Source organism: Prunus avium, chromosome 2, assembly GCF_965620075.1.
Source record: "Prunus avium chromosome 2, drPruAviu1.hap1.1, whole genome shotgun sequence".
NCBI lineage: Eukaryota > Viridiplantae > Streptophyta > Magnoliopsida > Rosales > Rosaceae > Prunus > Prunus avium.
Genome location: NC_142285.1, coordinates 10189473 through 10207327, shown reverse-complemented (window position 1 = coordinate 10207327; position 17855 = coordinate 10189473). Strand labels below are relative to the sequence as shown.

General features: G+C 36.8%; 1 pseudogene; it reads right to left on the bottom strand.

The window, feature by feature from the left end:
- Nucleotides 1-16566: 16566 nt before the first annotated feature.
- LOC148296467 (ubiquitin carboxyl-terminal hydrolase 24-like) lies at nt 16567-17252 on the bottom strand (annotated as a pseudogene).
- Between the last annotated feature and the right edge of the window lie 603 nt (nt 17253-17855).

Here is a 17855-nt window from a genome sequence, read left to right as displayed (position 1 = left end):
ATAAAGTTTGATGCAAGGAAGTTGCTGCCGTGTACCTAAATGAAATTTGGTGTGAGTCTGTGCAATAAAGTTAAAGAAGTTGCAAATCAAATCAGCAAAGATGAAAGTGTTTCAATATGATCTAAGTGCGAAAAATAAAGTCTATGCCAGGTGATACCATGAAGTTTGCTGCCATGCCAATCTAAATCAATGATGCCTTGCAGATTAATGAAGCATGCAACCTTGGTATGTTCTTAAGTTATTTGTTTTTCCTTCCAATTCTTCCATTTCCCCTAAACCTTAGCCTTTCATTACAACATTGTGAAAGACCTAGCTGATCGTTGAGGATGTATTCATGGGTGCTGGTAAGTATGTGTGTATCTCTATTCTTAGTATTTAATTCCTTTCATGAGATCTAACCAAATTTGTGCTTCTATTTCATACACTCACTTATGCTTTCTTGAGAGAATTAAAACATAGGTTCTGAGTGATTGAGTGTTATCTGTGAGAATTAGAGTCGAAGCATGTTCTCTATTCAAGGTTTGAGTATGCTTGCTTTGAAACTGTGTGCCTTTGAGCTATAGCTTCCACTTGTACACACTGATTGATGACCTATCTTGGCAACTCTATGGTGTTGGAGGTATGACTAAAGTTTTCTTTCATTCTCATTAGTTGATTTCAAAGTTGTTTTTCTAACCATTTTGTTTTGTAGAGTTAGAAAAACGTTTGTGGGTATCGTATCTGTTAAACCCTCAGGAGACACAACTCCTCCTACTAGGGATGTCTAGAGGTTTAAAGGCTTGTTGCATACGCTCAATGCAATCGAGTTACCTACGAAAGTGGTCTAGTTAGTTTAGTTTTTAACTTTGTTTTGTGTTGTTTTGCTCGAGGACTAGCAAAATCTAGGTTTGGGGGTATTTGATCGGTTCATAATTGTATATCATTTTGTACCCTTCTAGCTTATGATTTGGTTATGTTTTTGAGTTAAACTTGTGCTTTTAATCCTTTTTGTGTTTATCTTTCAGCTTTAGGTAACAATGATGGCTTTGGATATGAAATGATGTAATCCATGTGTGTTAAAGCCTGATTTGGATAAAGGGATGAAGAGCTTAAAAGACAAACTCATTTTGGCTACAGCCCCCTGCCAGTCCAGTTCCGTAGGTCATATTGCAAGCTTTTGTTCAGCAACCTACACAGCTCGGATGAGGCAGCATTCTTCATGACAGTTGTTCCAATGGGTGTTTACTATTACATATCCAAAATTCAGCCCCATTGGATAAATATGGAGTCTGTTACCTAGCAAACACAGAGCCATGCTCAGGATGGATTTTATCAGCGCGCAAAATGAGTTAGCAATTTGTTTTGGCCTTAACTTCCTCCTCCGACCTTGGATTGGCCCAAATGATATATGGCTGGAAAGAAGACATTCTGAACTTCAATTTTGAGTGCTTAAAGTCTTAATTTGCTTAAGGGAAGCCCAATTCGTAAGCCCTTGAAGTTGCTGGTCATGCTGACCTCAGGATGAGCTATTGTTTCTGGTTGGAAGCTTGGTCATGGTGAGCTAGGCATGAGCTATTGAGCTGGTTGGAAGCTTGGTCATGGTGACATGAAGATGAGCTAGGGCTGCTGGTGGGATTTATTGGTGAAGTGCATCAACCAATTCAGATTTTATAATGCAAGTGTTGTATGCATTAGTGAAGTGCATCAACCAATTCATCTTTTATAATGCAAGTGTTGTATGCATTAGCCATATTGAATTCAGATTTATCACTCCCCTCTCCCTATAAATACCACATCCATTCCACATTCAAGACACAACAAATCCTGGGATTCACAACCCCACAATTCACTCCAACCATCCTCAAACACTCTCAAAATCCCAAACACTCCAACAATCACCAAAACAACTCCAGCAAACCTCTCTTCCATTTCCCTACGAATTTCATCTTCCTTAGCCATCACCACTCACTCAAACTCATCCCAAATCACCTCCATATCCTTCATACATCTTTCTAGAAGTGGGGAAGCTCTTGGAGAAGCATTAGAAGTGGAGAAGCACTTGGAGAAGCCTTGGACACCACAAGAACTTCAGAAAAAGGGTTTTTCTACTCTTATTGCATTCATTATGTTTTCTCATTTCTGTTCAAGTCTCTTTTCCATTATGAGTAGCTAAATCCATAACTAGGGCTTCGATGTAACCTAACATGAATATTCTGGGTTTATAAGTTTGGAGTTTCAAGTTTGATTCATGATTCATGTTCTTATTCATTATACTTATAAGTTAACATGCTTGTTTGAATGATTGATCACCATTAGAACTTGTTTGTTAACTATCTTGGTTTGAATTAAGAGTATACACCATGCTTTAATTCGAATTGAACTATGAATAGGAAGAGTATGTATGGACATTCGACAACAGGGATTAGATACATACTTGGTTGTTTAAAATGTTCTTCTATGCTTAATGGGTTCCTAATGCTTAATTTTAGGTTAGACAACAAATGATCAAATTAGGGAATTAGGAACACAAGGTTAGGACCAAACACCATGGCCTAATCATACTTTAGCTAGAATCAATCTTTGAATCTGAATTAGACTTGTTACTTGAATCTTTATAACCCAGAATCGAATTGTTATGGTGATTCGAATGCCCTAGTCTCAAAATCTGTTTTCTAACTCTTAAAACCACTCTTTGTTACATTTGTTTACTTGTTTTTGTTTGAAATTTCATTTTGCTTCTTTTGTTCAACAATCACAACCACTCTTGTTTTAAATTCTGTTTTAGACATAACCTCCTACTTTCTTGAATTTGGGAATCTAAGTACATAACTAGTTTTAACTTCTCAGTCTTCGTGGGTACGACCTCGTACTTGTCTTGCTATACTACTAATTGCCCCGTACAATTGCGAGTTAACATAATATTAACATCGACTGCACAGAGAGAGAGAGAGAGAGAGAGATGCTTAGGTTTTCTCGACAGAGGGAGAAAGAGAGGGGTGGTGGTCATGGAGCGACAATGGAGAGAGAAAGCACTGAGAGAGGAAGAGAGCGCGAAGAGAGAGCTGCGGGGTAGAGAGAAGAGTGAGGGCAATCAGTGGGCAATAAGTATCTATTTAGATGAAGGGCAGCTTGGTACTTTCAAGTATCAAAGTGATTATATCAGACTAAAGTTTGTAAAGTGATTATATGAGAATAGGGCATTGCCAAAGTGACTATATGAGCCAATTTCCCTTTTTTCTTTTAGTTTCCTGCTAAAAATAATGCATTATTATTAGTAATTATGCTCATAATTGTAAGAGGTCTACTGCCATTTATGCCACTTTATTTTGCTTTCAATGAGAGAAGATAAGATTTATTAACTTACAGATCTTTAATTGAAAATTAAGTTGAAAGATTGAAAGTTAAAATTTCATCACACAGTTCGCACAGTAGATTAAAGAGGCATCTCTTTATAGATTATCATGTGTCATTACTAGTATGAATTTTGCATTTTATGTATATACGCTTTTAGTTGTGGGTTTAATTTCTTTGAAGACCAGAGCTAAATTTGAATAAGATGTTTAATCAAAAGATGTAATGATTAACATGGATTTTGATAGATAAGTGGCAATGCAGAATTTATGTTGAAATCCCTAGTAGCATGGGAAAAAGGACTTGTAACATGGACATCTGCATTGCGGCTGTTTAATTCACTCAAGTTGGAATGTGCGTGGATGTTATTTTTGCTTTTTCATCCGTTCAGCAGCCCCTGCTTTGAGGTGTATGTAAAATGTGTGCGTGTGTGTCAATGAATTACTTAGAAATGGACTTTTCTTGATATTTTTTAATTTGGTGTGGTCTGGTTTTTATGTTATGCAATTGAATTACTTAGAAATGGACTTTTCTTGATATTTTTTTTGTTCAATTTCGGTGGTGTTGTTTTGAGATTTAAACTGTGGCTACTTTATTGTGTTTTGAGTTCGTTTATGAATGTATTAGAGTGATAGCTTCTCTTTAGCTGAAAACCTGGTTGCATTATTTTGATGATAATAGATATTGCATTGTTGTCTGCTTGATGCTCCTGTCTCTTTCTAAAATTTGCCTAAGGGCATCAGGATAGGGCCTTAATAGGTTCATGCTTTCCCATTTTTTCTCCTTGACGCAATTTAGCACTGAGAGGAAATATGTCAAAGATGCCATTTTAGTTGTGTACATGAATTATAATTGATTGGCCCAGGTTGGTGCCCTTTACGCCCCAGCTTTCTCATTGAATTACTGTTTTTTACATAGTAAGTATATGTACACTTATCAGATATTATTTTAGAATTCTCGTAAAATTACAACAAAAAAAAGGTGCTAGGTTTGTATATGATGGAATGAACGGTGTGATCATTAGCAATGTGCATGTGCTGGCAGGTTGTTATGAGTGTGTAGAGTAATTGTTTGGTGTTTGGGTGTGCTAGTTTTTTTTGGTGTGAGAAATGGTACTGTTATCAATTTTATATTTATATACATTGTGTGATACGTTATGTTTTCAGCATTTCTGACATTGCCTATTCCATTGTCAATGATGATGTTTCACTCCCAGCTGCGAAAATGTCCTGAAATAGAATACATGAACTTCAGTAGGATGACCAAATAACATGTCTTGAAATGTTGCAAACAAAATTTTAGTTTAAACCAGTTCCTGGTTGTTAGGTTATTTCTAAACCAATATCATGTGCATTCTTTCAACAGCAACTTAGGGGAATATGTGTATATAGTAGATTAAGTGAAGAATACATAGAGAAGTCAGAAGAGAGATTTCTGTTTCAATAAGATTAACCTTCTAGTTAATTATGGATGCCTAAGTAAACTTTGCTAGTGTAAGTATGAAAAACTTGATGAGAAATGCATATACATAAAAATACTAACTAGGAGAACCGCTTTGATATTCTTCATTGTTAAAAAAACTTCAAGCTCACCATGCTCCTGCAGATTCAAAAAGACACCTAATAGATCATTTGATGTGTCCTTGCCTGTAGTCTCGGCTTCCTCCTTGCGGGCTTTATGCTCTTTGACAATGTGGTCAAGTATCATGTCAATTTTCCTATTTTGCAAGGTCTTTATGTGATTCAAATTGTTGAAAATCTTACTAGTTGCAGTAATGTAGTTTTTGGTTTTTAATTGTTTTGGGATGTTGTTTACTAGGTGTTGCATTGCATTTCATAATTTGATTTTTTGATTTTATTGGTTTTGGTTTTGAATTGCATTGCATTTTATAATTTCCTTGGCCTTCAACCTCACCAATTTGAAGAGTAGAGGCTACCCAGATGAGGAATTGGGTGGGCAAGAGAAGCGTAGAACTAGCCAAGAGCAAGGGAACTCAAAATTGGACTTTTGGAAGCTGCATTGCAATTTTTTTCATTTAATTAGAATTGGATTTTTGCTCTTTCCTTGGCCTTCAACCTCACCAATTTGAAGAGTAAAGGCCACCCAAATGAGGAATTGGGTGGGCAAGAGAAAAGTAGAACTACCCAAGAGCAAGGGAACTCAAAATTGGGTGGAGTTTTACTATTATTTGCAATTGATATAAACTGCTATATAAAAAAATAATAATTACAGAGTTGCTTTCATGTCATGTGGGTTCTGACCCGCATGTGCTTCATCTGGACATTCATATGTATTTTCTGAGTTGTTTATCTCAACAACAGAAGAAACCATATTATCTCAGCAACATTAACACGGTCTTTTTCATCTTCATTTTCAAACCCCAAGTGGGAACTCACTTTTCCTAGCTTGCTTCCACCTTAAAGGGTACGAACCTTCAGGTTAACTTCTTATCTTTAACTACATGATAAATAGGTATCTTGTTCAAGATTTTGAGCATGTGCATAATAATCATGCATTTACCCGCATTTCGTTACATTTAAATCTTTCTAATAATATAAAGACCTATAATATGACATGTCAAACTCCAAATAAATGTTATTCTCCCTTAACACTGTTAAGTCCAAATAATATTTTTAAAATAACAAAGTTTGCCATGGATTTTAACCCTTGCCTTGACCTCTGCTTTCCTGATGAAGATAAGAACCCAAAAGTGTCAAAGTTTGTGGAAACTTGAGAAAATGTATATTCATATTGTCATAGACTAGTTGGAACTCTTTTTTTGGTTTACCAGCCCTCACCATATATATATTAATATTATCAAGATTTGTGAGGTTAAAATTTTGTATATAGATATTGTAATCTCAATGGGGTCTTCTATGTCTCCCTATCCCTTATTCCCATTGACTATAATGGTATTTTTTTATACCTCAACGCAGTTTGTCTTATGCTATCGACTGCAGAGAGAGAGAGAGAGAGAGAGAGTGATGCTTAGGTTTCTTTCAACAGCAACTTAGGGGAATATGTGTATATAGTAGATTAAGTGAAGAATACATAGAGAAGTCATAAGAGAGATTTCTGTTTCAATAAGATTAACCTTCTAGTTAATTATGGATGCCTAAGTAAACTTTGCTAGTGTAAGTATGAAAAACTTGATGAGAAATGCATATACATAAAAATACTAACTAGGAGAACCGCTTTGATATTCTTCATTGTTAAAAAAACTTCAAGCTCACCATGCTCCTGCAGATTCAAAAAGACACCTAATATATCATTTGATGTGTCCTTGCCTGTAGTCTCGGCTTCCTCCTTGCGGGCTTTATGCTCTTTGACAATGTGGTCAAGTATCATGTCAATTTTCCTATTTTGCAAGGTCTTTATGTGATTCAAATTGTTGAAAATCTTACTAGTTGCAGTAATGTAGTTTTTGGTTTTTAATTGTTTTGGGATGTTGTTTACTAGGTGTTGCATTGCATTTCATAATTTGATTTTTTGATTTTATTGGTTTTGGTTTTGCATTGCATTGCATTTTATAATTTCCTTGGCCTTCAACCTCACCAATTTGAAGAGTATAGGCTACCCAGATGAGGAATTGGGTGAGCAAGAGAAGAGTAGAACTAGCCAAGAGCAAGGGAACTCAAAATTGGACTTTTGGAAACTGCATTGCAATTTTTTTCATTTAATTACAATTGGATTTTCGCTCTTTCCTTGGCCTTCAACCTCACCAATTTGAAGAGTAAAGGCCACCCAAATGAGGAATTGGGTGGGCAAGAGAAAAGTAGAACTACCCAAGAGCAAGGGAACTCAAAATTGGACTCGTGGAAACTGCATTGCAGTTTTCATTTAATTACAATTGGATTTTTGCTCTTTCCTTGGCCTTCAACCTCACCAATTTGAAGAGTAAAGGCTACCCAGATGGGGATGACCCACCCAATTCACCTAATCTATATTCTTAGCCCCTCTTCTGAAAACTTTTGCAGCCCCGCTTTGGGGGAGGAGGCCTTTGTTCCTCCTCCCCTCTCCTCTCCTCCTTCCCACTTCTTCCTTCTCCTTTTTTTTTCTCTCTCTCTCTCTCTCTCTTCTGTGAGAGTCCTCTCTCTCCTCTGTGAGAGTTTTTCCTCTCCTCTGTGAGAGTTTATGTTATTTTTCTGTTTGCTTGTTTTTGCTCCTTACCTATCTGAATCTTCTCTCCAACTCCTTCCCATCCCTCTGATCTCACCCAAGTTCTCCTCTTCCCCTTTTCCCGTGTTTGACTTTCTTTATCTTTTCATGTTCACCCTCATCTTAAATTTCCCTAAATTTTACCCAAATTTGGAAAACCCTCTGTCTTCCCCATCCATAAATGTTGTTCTTCAGTCTACACTTCTCACCTCTACATCCCTTGCCCCTTCTCTGTTATGGTGTCCTCCACACATTCCCTCCGGCTGTGTCCCGACCCGATATCTCAACCACCAGCCACTACTCCTCGGCTCCATGGTTGAGGATGCTTCAAAAGTGCTCTTTGCACTAGCTTCTAGGATTATGGTAGCGCTCTTTGCGTGGGTGGTTTGTCCACCACCATTCTCCGTTCTAAGCAATGGTTTGTCTGGTTACTGGTTACCCATCTCTGGTGGTTGTGGATTTGCGACAGCAGCATGGCATGAGGAGAGTGGCGACTGTAGCTTCTCAAATTTAGGGTTCTTCCTTTGTGTTTGTATTGGGCTAGATGTATGTTTAGGGTTTTCTTTTATGTGGTTTTTTTTATTTCTGTTGGGCTGAGGCCTTGTACTCTTAGTGTTGGGCTGGTTTTTATTTTTCCTTTTCTGACTGTGTAATCCCTTTCATATTTATGGAATGAATTACCTTGACCAAAAAACAAAAAAAAAAGGCTACCCAGATGAGGAATTGGGTGGGCAAGAGAAGAGTAGAACTACCCAAGAGCAAGGGAACTCAAAATTGGACTTTCAGAAACTGCATTACAGTTGGATTTTTGCTCTTTCCTTGGCCTTCAACATCATCCTTGTAAGTTTTTGCTCCTCTCTCTCTCTCTCTCTCTTTCTCTCTCTCTCTTTCATTCTCTATAGATTGGTTGTTGAGAAATTAGTAGAGAAGGAATTGATGCATAATTTGGTATGTATATTCTTGATCAAATTCTTATTTGAATTTTCTGGTTATTTTTTGCTTTTTATAAGTTGACTTTTCAACTCTTTGATGTAATTTTTATTCTTTACTTTGGCTTTTTTTATTTTATTTTATCATATTTGAGTTTGAGGTGCTATTTGGTTAGAGATTTTTGTATTATTACTTTCATCATGGTTTTGACTTTTACTTCCTCACTTATTAGTAGGTGCATTTGTGCCCCGACTCCGCAGTTTCCCATACTCTGCAATGCAATTTTTGCTTCTATAAAATTAATTTTTGTTTTTGTTGCTAGTTTCGTTTTTGTTTTTGTTTTTTGCTCCGAAACTGAACTAGTTACCTGATTGGAGTTCCAGAAGTGTAGAGCGGGTTCTTCACGACATATTCCACATACAAGTTGTAAATGTACTTTAAAGATTCACGCAAGTCGCTGGTCCTGGGATGAGTAATTAAGATAATCTGCACGCACAAACACAAAACAAAGAGTAAGAAAGCAGCAGCACATTAAGAATGAATCTGATTGTATGACAATTTGGTATACACAAACACAACCACACATGTCCAAATTTCTAAGCAAAGCACAAATTCAAGTTCAAGAATGTAATTGAGTGAGAGGAGAGGCCTTTCTTTCCGATCCTAAATCGCTAGATCTAATTCTAGAAATTTGCCAACAGAAGCAGCAAATATTTCATATTCATATTCATATTCAATCAAACCATAATTCTTAATTTCAAGATCTGAAAGTAAAAATAAAAAAATAAAAAAATAAAAAAAAGAGACGTAGAAAACTGAAAAAGCTAACCTTAATGCCAGAAGGGGATTCCATGAAAGTAAGCTTGTAGGTATTGGTGCGGAAGCTGTGGAAGGAACAGCCTTGGCCGGGCAGCTGAAGGACGCAGAGATTGGCCTTCAAGAACCCCCTCAACAAACCCTAACATCGACTGCAGAGAGAGAGAGAGAGAGAGAGAGAGAGAGAGAGAGAGAGAGAGAATGATGCTTAGGTTTTCTCGACAGAGGGAGAAAGAGAGTGGTGGTGGACGATGGAGAGAGAAAGCGCTGAGAAAGGAAGAAAGCGTGAAGAGAGAGCTGCGCGAGAGAGAGAAGAGTGAGGGCAATCAGTGGGCAATAAGTCGGCAATAAATATCTATTTATATGAAGGGTAGCTTGGTACTTTCAAGTTTCAAAGTGATTATATAAGATTAAAGTTTGTAAAGTAATTAATTATAGGGAAATTGACATAGATAGTCACTAAAGATAAACCTTAATAAAAAATAATCACTTTATAAAACTTAACCACATATACTCACTTTCTAACTTGAAAGTACCAAGTTACCCTCCATATAAATACTTAATATTTACCTTTTATCTCCTCTCAAAAATTCATTTCTGATCTAAACCCAACTCTCTAGCTCTTCTCTCCTCTGTCGCACGTAGAGCATCTGAGACCAGCACCTTAATTCAAGAGGAGACCACGCCCACCTCTCAAAAGCCTACACAAAGGAGAAACAAAAGGAATAGAAAAGGGCGCATCAACAACAGCAACCCGCCAGACCCATTGCCACCAGGTGCTCTCTTCTGATCCATTGTCACTTTGTTTTTGTAATTTTGAGTTCTAAGATATTTTTCCCCTTCTTCAATACTCAGGAATCATTTTGCAAAATAACACAAAAAATAAAAATCAAATCTTGATTCTCTAGATAGAAATAGGTTAGTTATGTAAGTTTTTGCTTCAATTTTGAATTGTAGGGGTTTGGCTTCTAATCCTGTTTGTTTGAAAGGAAAGGAGATAAGTTTCTGGAAAAAATTTCACGAACAAATAATTTGCAATATGAGAGTAAAAGGACAGTTTTTTATGTAGTTCATTTTGTTTTGAATTTTGAAATAGGTTTCATATCTCATGTTATACACCATACAAGTTCACTAGTTCTGTATCAGTTTCATTGCTTTTGGCTTTTTGAACACTCCTGAGAGTGCACTAGTAAGGGTGATGAAGAATTTTATAGGTTGCTTCAAGACTAGTGCGTGGCTTTGTTTTGTAATTGCCAATATATATGCCAATAAATTTGATGGTATGCAACCCTTGTTTGTAATTTTGAGTTTTAAGCTATTTGTCTCATTCTTCAATACCCATAAAGCATTGTGCCCAAAATAACACGAAACATAAAAATCATATCTTAATTTTGTCTAGCCTATAAATTGGTTAGTTAGGTCAGTTTTCCCCTCAATTTAGATGCTTAAGTGTGAAATTTTAAGTCTTTGAATTGGATTTGATTGACATTCTGGGTTAGGTTAGTTTTTCTAAGAACTTTAGTTTTCTGTTTTGATTTCCAATTTGGAAATGTAAAGAAATGAGTATACTTTATGATGAGGATGCAAATAGATTGATTTATTGATGTTATTTGCAGAAATGGATACTGTTGGAATATTGGTATTCTACAACGGAAGCTGGGTTCACAATGATAACATTGAAAGTTATGAAGGTGGCGAGGCTAAAGGCATAATAGTATCACGAAACATAACCTTTTCTGAGCTTGTTGACCGCATTTATAAGATCACGAATGCAGATCACAATAAATACATTGTCACACTGAAGTTTTCTGTTCCTCTATCATCATCTGCCTATAAGCACCTAAAGGTTGAAGACAATGATGACGTTCAATATTTTCTGAGGTACAACACGGATGTTATGAGCTCTAAAGTAACCCCTTTATTAGCAACCCTCAAAATTATAGAAGGACATGGTATTCAAGGCTGCAATGGCATTGTAAGCATTGGGAGTAGCAATGCTCCCTCCGCAGTTGTTGTGAGAGATAGGAATGAGGTAATTGGGGATAGCGGAACTGAAAATGGTGTAACTGGTTTTAATTGGAAAGATTGGGTTGAAGATGTTAATTTTGAATGTGCTGAAAACATAGTCGCAGATTTTTGTGTACCTAGCAATGAAGAGGAAGCGTACTCTACGCCAAACGTGCATCCACATCGAGAAAGCAATTTCCAAGCCTCCACAGTGCAGGTTACACAAGTGCAATCTAAAACTCCGCAACGATCAAGTTGGACTGAAATGCATACAAGTCGGGTTCATTTGGTACATGGTAAGAGTGTGGAAGATATTGATTATGGTGGAGGTCTTTCTTGCATAAATTGGGAAGCAAATTTTAAGGTTGGACGAGTTTTTCCAAATAAGCTTGCCCTTATAAAAACCTTATGTTTAGCAGCAGTCAGAGGCCACTTTCGATTTAGAATAGTCCAATCTGGGAAACGTAGATTGTGTGTTCGTTGTTGGCAACTTCCTTGCCCTTGGCAACTTCGGGCATATAAAGTTGGATTACATGAGTTTAGGGTTGTTAAATACGATCCATTTCATGAATGTGATCTAAGGTATCTTAGTAGTCACCATCGTCAAGCTAGTACTGGATTGTTGTCCGACTCTGTGAAACGCAGATTTAAGGATTCCCGCACCATTTATACTGCAGGTGATATCATCAAAGATGTGCGAGAAAATTTTGGTGTGACCATAAGCTACTCCAAAGCTTGGAGAAGCCGAGAGTTAGCTTTAAAGATAATTAGAGGGTCTGCAGAAGAGTCATATGCTATTCTCCCTTCCTATTGTTATGAATTGGAGCGTACAAATCCTGGAACTTTGACATACATTGAGACTGATGCAGCCAACCACTTTTTATATTTTTTTATGTCAATTGGTGCATGCATAAGAGGATTTAAGTCCTCAATGCGTCCTGTGATTGCTGTTGATGCTACCCATTTGAAGTGCAAGTACAAAGGTGTTTTGTTTGTTGCCACTGCATTTGACGGAAATCGTAATATATATCCTCTTGCCTTTGGAATTGGAGATTTGGAGACGGATGCAGCTTGGGAGTGGTTTTTCACAAAACTACATTGTGCAATTGGTGATTGCTCGAATCTCGTTGTCATATCTGATCGAAATCTTAGCATAGAAAATGGGTTGAAAAGAGTTTTTCCTGAGGCAGCACATGGTATTTGCTTTTATCACTTGAAAGGCAATATGAAAGCCTCATTTAAGTTGAAGAAGCGGGATCCGATATTGGGGTTTTTTGTGCGGGCAGCCAAGTCTTACCGTCTAGCAGAGTTCAATCGGTATTTCTCCATGATAAACAATGAGCGAGTGCAAACTTATCTAGTACGTGCAGGGCTCCATAAGTGGTCTCGAGCCCATTGTGACGGACGACGATATAATGTCATGACAACTAATATTGCAGAGTCCATTAATTCAGTTCTTCGTTTTTCAAGGATGCTTCCGGTGGTACATTTGATCGAAGAAATTAGGAATATGCTTCAGAATTGGTTTTATCAACGTCGAGATTTATCAATGAAATGTAAATCTATGTTGTGCCCCGATTTAGGGGAAAAGAAGTTGAGGAAGAGATTAGACGCTGCTTCAAGGATGAATGTGGTTAAAATCAATGATGTGGAGTATAATGTGCTTGATGGTGATATGAACGGTCTCGTGCACTTGCAAAACCATAGTTGTACGTGTAGAAAGTTTGACTTAGAGCAACTCCCGTGCAAGCATGCTATTGCGGTATGTCGACACTTGAAATTGAACCCATACTCATTTGCCTCTTCGTATTACACTCGAGCTACATGGGCAGCTGCATATGCTGAATCCATTTATCCTGTACCACCTCAAGGGACATGGGTTATTCCCGAAAATGTCCAAAATGTAAATCTCCTCCCTCCTATTTCAAAGGTTATGCCGGGTCGTCGTAAGACACAAAAAATATCTTCTAAAGGAGAGGACTCACGAGAAAGAAAATGCTCAAGGTGCGGTGTGAAGGGCCACTATCGAAGTACATGCAAAGAAGCTATCCCCGTCACTAACAAGAAGAAGATCATTTAGATGTTACAATTGTTTAGTTTGTATGTCTCATTCCATTAAGTAGGGATCTTTGCTACCTAACTTTATGTACAATTTGTGATCCTAACATGTCGCTGTTTTTGTTTTTGGAAATAGGTATCCTTATAGGTACCCAATTGTATAGATCATGATGCAACTATTTGTAACATTTATTGAATGTGCATTTATGATGTTATGTGCATGATTGGTGTAGAAACGTAAAGTAGGTGGCTAGAAACTTAAATTGAATTGTGGTGCTATACAAGGGCAGTGGAATAAAGAGGCAATACTAAGAATTCATAGTCTTAGCTACAATTTGTTTGTCAAGACAGACATGAAGAAAAAAAGAAGAAGTGCTAAGACTGCAATAGAGCAGCGATAGGAACACAATAAAAGGGCAATAAGAAGGCAATACGTAAACCTGGAAGTCCAACTTCAGCTTTATAATTGTCAAGACAGAGGTGAAAAAAGAGTTAAGACAACAATAGAGGTACAATAGGAAAGCAATATAAGGGCAATAAGAAGGCAATACTTAAACTTGATTGAAATATGATGTGCAATCCTGGGAGCAGAATGTGCTGTGCAGAACAGTCAACTTGACAGAATATACTGTACTTCCTCAGAGCGAACCAGATGTTGAACCTTATATCTTTGGAAAGATACGGATGTTAGCTTTCTGTAGAATTTTACGGTTCGTGATTCGGACGTGTGTGGAGAGAGTTGTGGCCGTTTTAGTACAGACAGTTCGGGCAGAATGTGTTCTGCGGGTTTTGCAAAATAATCTTTTTGAAGTTCAATCCTTGGAGTTTAATTTGTGTCAATCACATTTGGGAAGTGTCTACAAGGATGTGGAGTTATTTTCTAAGGTCTGATCTTATTTTCTGAAAACACGTTACACTTTTTTCCAGTTTATTTATATGTTTGTGGTTTATTACACCTGTTGCAACCCATTTAATGTGAAATAAGTTAGACTGAGATATTTTAGAAGTTAACTTCTGATCGGTAAAATGTTGTAACAAATAGGTTAACAATCTTCTGTATTATTCTGAGTTCGCCAATATTTTCATGGACCAAGGAAAGAAGAAACCTAGAACACCTCAGGAGTAATTACCAAAGGGTTAAATTTGCATTGTTTAGTTTCTTCTCTGTCTAATGTAAATATTTATGTCAGCATGTCTATATTCTACTTTCTATTTTAAGTTGCCTAGTGAAACTATTTTTGTTTTTCAAACAAGAAGATGCTCAGGAGTTCCTTAGCTTCATTATGGATCAGATGCATGATGAATTACTTAAGCTTGAAGGACAGCCCTCGAGTATTAATGGGCTCAAATCATCTCTAGTATCTTCTGCAGAAGAAGATGAATGGGAGACGGTTGGCCCTAAGAATACATCTGTAGTAACCAGGACACAGAGTTTTGTTCCTTCAGAATTAAGCGATATTTTTGGAGGACAATTGATCTTGATCTTGGTTTTTCTTTCTTTTTTCTTGCAGAGGAAAGACGAACTTTTTTTAGAGAAGGGTGGGTGACTATCAAAGAGCATTATGTCAGGCCTCCAAGATGGTGGAAAGAATTTCATCTTCAAGATGGACGCAGACTTATAGTCATCAATTTGTTGCAACTTCCTCCAGCATTGTACTGAAATGCTGGATTTGAAATCAAAATTTTATTACTCTTCTTTGAGCCAGCAATTTGTATATTGTATTTCAAGGGATATATATAATGCCATAGTCTGACTGAAGTTGTATTAATTTATGCCGAGCCGTCCTTAGCTTGGGTTATCATTATCAGTATAGAATTTTGTATTTATAATTTAAAATTCCATTATAATAAGGTGGAAAATGTGAAATGTGCATCATATCTTAATCTCATCATTGTGTTTGCAAAATGATGCATGCCTCATCTACTTTCAGTGTCAACAATGTCTCCAATTTCGTAGGGTATGTATATCATTGGCAAGAAAAATGTAAGGGGAAATGTCTGATATAATCACTTTCTGTTTCTTTCTGCAGTTTTGTCTTGACAATTTCTGTTTCTTTCCCTTTTTTTTCAAATTGCACAAGAAAAAGAAAAGTCGCGCTCAACTTGTTTATTGTATTTTTATTGCTTTTTTCTTGCTTGTCTATTGTCACTTTATTGCTTGTTTATTGCTATTGTATTGTTTTTGTATTGCATGTTTGCTACCACTTCATAATTGTATTTTTATTGCTTGTCTATTGTCACTTTATTGCTTGTTTATTGCTATTGTATTGTTTTTGTATTGCATGTCTACTACCACTTCATAATCTATGTTCCATTACTTTCATATTGCTTTTGTATTGCTTTTTGGTTGGTTTTCTTAATTAATATAATTTGTTGCAGGGAAAGCAACTTTAAGTTTGATTTATAAAAAGGACGTAACGTCCTTAATGGAATCACATTCTTACAATAATCAATAATCAATAAAAAAGCAATAATGGAATCACATTCTTACACCAATAGCTGAACACAAATCAATCATGTTGAAGAGATACATATACGGTGCTTATTGTACCTTATTTATATGATAATGAATAATGATCTGGCATTTTCCTTTACAAAATAAACTTACGCTAGTGTTTTCTTTTACAAAATATCCTTACGCTAGTGTTCCTTCACAAGACAGACTTGAAAAAACAGGTGATAAGAAACAAATATAAGTGCAATAACCAGGCAATACCACAACACTAAAATGGCAATACGATGACAATACAAATGCAATAGGGGAGCAATACAATGGCAATACAAAAACTCCACATTCCCACTATAATTTCATTCCACATTCCCACTATATATTCATAATCTACAACATATTACAAAAAGGACACGACGTCCTTAATGGAATCATGTTTTACACTCCTACATCATCAAAATACCCTCGAGCAAGGAATGGGTGGAGAGGCTTCTGTAAAAATTGAGGATGTAAAAGATGTTCTTGACTTGAAGGTGGATTAGTTACTGGCCAAAGGCTTCTTAGGAAATTATTTTCCTTTCGCAACTCTCCAAGAGCTAATCCAGCCTGAGGGAAAAAACAGAGTCAGAGATACATAGGCATAACCAGTGACACTTGAGTACATTATGAATGCCAGAGAACTCAGATAAATCACCAACATAATTGTCCTTCGTAGATTAGGCCTAACTCTATCTCAGCACCTTAAATTTTGTTATTTGCAAATAGCAATTCTACTAAAACCACGTAAATGCAAAGTAATCGAGTAAACAAACGAAACCTTAGGCACTTTGCGAGTTCTCAATTCCTGCAGAAGCTGAACAAAAGGAGAATAGGATAGAAGAGCCTGTAGCGTTGCATTGAGAAAGCACAGATTCCCTGAATTGATTAAACCACGAGGCAACAAGACCGTAGAAACTGTAACAGGCCCATTCAAACACTTCTGTAGTTCCCCCTTTACCTTAGAAGCTGATAAATCATCAACACGACCATTCTGCTCTCTGTTCTGCAATTCCAGACTTGGAAATTGATTGGAGAGACCACCTTCGTTATTGAATAAAGGTAATGAAGCTGCATCAATATTATCCGTTGTCGCCTCTTTCACGCCATTACTATGGGCATAACCATTTTTATAATTATCAGTACATCCATTCTCTGTAGGAGTAGTTAAAGATGCTGGTAAACTATCATTTGCTGCTTTTACAGCCTCCACTTCATTCTGTTTATTACGTGAACTTAAAGGCTGAACTTTGCTGAGCCCCTTCACAGAATTTTGTGGTCTGCTTGATTCACCATTACATTCACCTGAAGATATTTTAGTACCAAAATATATAGACCCAAACTGCAATACATTCTTTTCCACAGGCTTTTCAGTCTTCCCAGGTGATTGCTTTTGCAGCAATGACCTGGTCTTGTCTTCAGAGAATGACCCAAAAACGATAAGCTGCAAACAAGGAATAACAACAAAATTTAGCAGGTTTTATAGCACAGCGAAGAGAAAAATCCCACGCCAATTAACATTAGTATTTCAAAATCACATAATTAACCATTAAGACTAGAACGGTGCAAAAGATGGAACCTACAAAGCATCGTCATCATTAAAAATTTCTGACTAAGCATGTTTCAGAAAATGTAGAGGTAGTTAAAATTGCTTTGAGGGAACAAAATCAGACTGGGAAGGAGTGAGATTATGCATGACAGAGAATGATAGAACAGGAAACATACAAGGTCGTTAAAAGTATAAAGAAAATAAACTGCATTTATTTAGGGAGCATAGTTGCACTACTTTTGGTTCAGAATGTTGGTGGTGATAATATTTAAAAAAAGGCAATGTTTAAGAAACGAACAGAACGAAAACAACATGTAATTGCATCCATGAGGAGAAAAGGCATGGAAGACTTACATCAGATTTATTTTGCGTGGGGCAACTGTTGCAACAAGGTCTTTGGTATTTGGCCGCTCCCTGGGTTCATATTGCAAACATCGTGAGGCAAGATCAAAAACCACAGTCGCTTGTTCAGTGGAAAAATTTCCCTCCGGGTGTGAATCCATTAAGAGAATAATGTTTTTT